Below are 2,156 nucleotides of genomic sequence, written 5' to 3' on the forward strand. Positions count from 1 at the left end.
TGATCAATTGCTATATTATATATTCCTCGTGCTTCTGCACAGGATGAACATATAATGGATATTAAGAACAAAAAAGAGCCACATAAAATATTATTGGCAACAACTCAATAAATGATAATACCCAAAAAGAAGAGTCTTTAAATTTGCCATATATAAAAGACACTCAAACAAGCCATAATTCTAAATGTATAAAACATTTTATTTAAATAATGCTGTGGATGTGTCAATAATTTAATCAAAGTGATATAGAAAAAGGACCAGAGAGAATGGGTGCTGAAAGGGAGAACACCCCACGTGTCCCGGAAGAAAATAAGAGAGAAAAAATCTCCAAAGGATCCAAACCCCCTCCCAGGGTAGTAGGTAACCACACAGGGGATGACAGCCCAGAGGTATAGTAAAGCCTAATAAATCAGGTAAACCTAAGTAAAGCCCAAAGGGCGCTGCACCTACCAGGGTGATGGATCACAAAGAACCGGGGTAGCACGTGGGGACCAACATCCCAACACGTGTTTCGCAGATATACTTCGTCGGGGGACAGGTATAAATATAGTGAAGTGTATAGACCTTATAAAGGGCACCAAGCCCCATTAAAATGCCCCCTCATTATTGCATACCGGTGGATGGCACGCCAGATCACGCAGCTGTGGAGCGTCAGCAGCGGAGGCCGGATGGAAGAAAACTTCCTGTGACGTCACAAACACTTACGGTCTCCGCTGCCAAGGACGCCACCACGGTCGCGCCATGGGCCGGACACCTAAGCCGACGCGTCACACAGCCAAGGGGTGGATACCCCCACTATGCACGGCGCATGGCCAGAGGACACACACCTCCAATCAATGCGTCACACGGCAGGGGGCGGACACCCCCAACAGGCGCGTCACAAGGCCGAGGGGTGAATATCTCAAAATAGCGCATCAGATGGCCAATCTTGAGCCGGAAAGAAGGAGCTACTTCCCCCCCCCCACCAAGGGTAAGTGGCAGTGGTCCCGCACAGTCGTGAGAGCCCATCACAAACCATCAAGGGCACTATCTAAAATGGGATGTCAAAAACCAGGGCATATCAGAAGCAGGGAAAAAAGTAAGAAGAAAAAAGAAGAGAGAAAAGAGGAGAGTGGGAGACATGAATAGTCATAACAAAGAGCATAATGCAAGCATGTAAAGAGCTCTTGGAGACCATGTTATACATAAAGAGGTACAGCAAAAAACACACATACAATTGTATGACTGTCACAAATATAGCTAAAAAGGCGATAATGGATATTGCGGAATCCCCATGCAATATCGTGGTGGGCCTCTCTATTCTTATCCCTCTTCATGCTCTATGTTTCACCTGTCCCCATTTGAATTTTATGCATAAATCCGCGATTGCGGTATTAAAATCGGCGGTGGCAGTGTCTTACTCAAATGGACCATCTTTATTGATGATAACATTATATGCTGTAAGGTTGGGATAATGTACATTAAGTGATGACTAACTATTAGAGGATAAATCCACAACTATGTGGTTCTATGTATCTACCATAAGTCTTCACCCTGATCGTGTGCCCTGCTTCTGATGCCGTAATGCCAGCAGTGATTTTCTGTAATCTTTGGATAATTGGTTTTCACAATAGCGGGCCTTGGCTAATTGAACTAAGGTCCCTTTAATCTACAGGCTTCTGTTTCCTTGGACACAACTGTCCAATGCAATTCCCTTGTAACTGTTGTGAGCATGCGCAGCTCTCTCAGCTATGGTTTGCTCCAAATGTGACCTCATTTCCAGTCGCAGCGATAATTATGTCTGTGCCTTTCTGGGAAAACTTTCCCATAGACTGACATTGTATGTCTGCCCGGACTATATAAACCTTATATCGCGCTTCCCTGGCTATTATTGCCTCTAGTAACGGACTTTCCAAAAGTGTAATACTACTTCCGGTTTCCAGACTTCCATACATGACATCACATCCGGTCATGGCGGCGTCCATTCTCGTTGCTAGGAATCTTGTCTGATCACCAATGGTATGTAAATTGCGTAACCATATGGCTTAAATCCACAGTATTTGGGTCCCTATATATACCCTTTCACGTGGTCTAGGCCACACCCTCCCCTGACGAAGCTGTCTGCAGCGATACGCGTGGGGCCTGCCACGCTCCCCCCGTTGCCACCATGACCTCCT

This window comes from Anomaloglossus baeobatrachus, chromosome 2 (assembly GCF_048569485.1).
Source record: "Anomaloglossus baeobatrachus isolate aAnoBae1 chromosome 2, aAnoBae1.hap1, whole genome shotgun sequence".
In the NCBI taxonomy this organism is placed as follows: Eukaryota; Metazoa; Chordata; class Amphibia; order Anura; family Aromobatidae; genus Anomaloglossus; species Anomaloglossus baeobatrachus.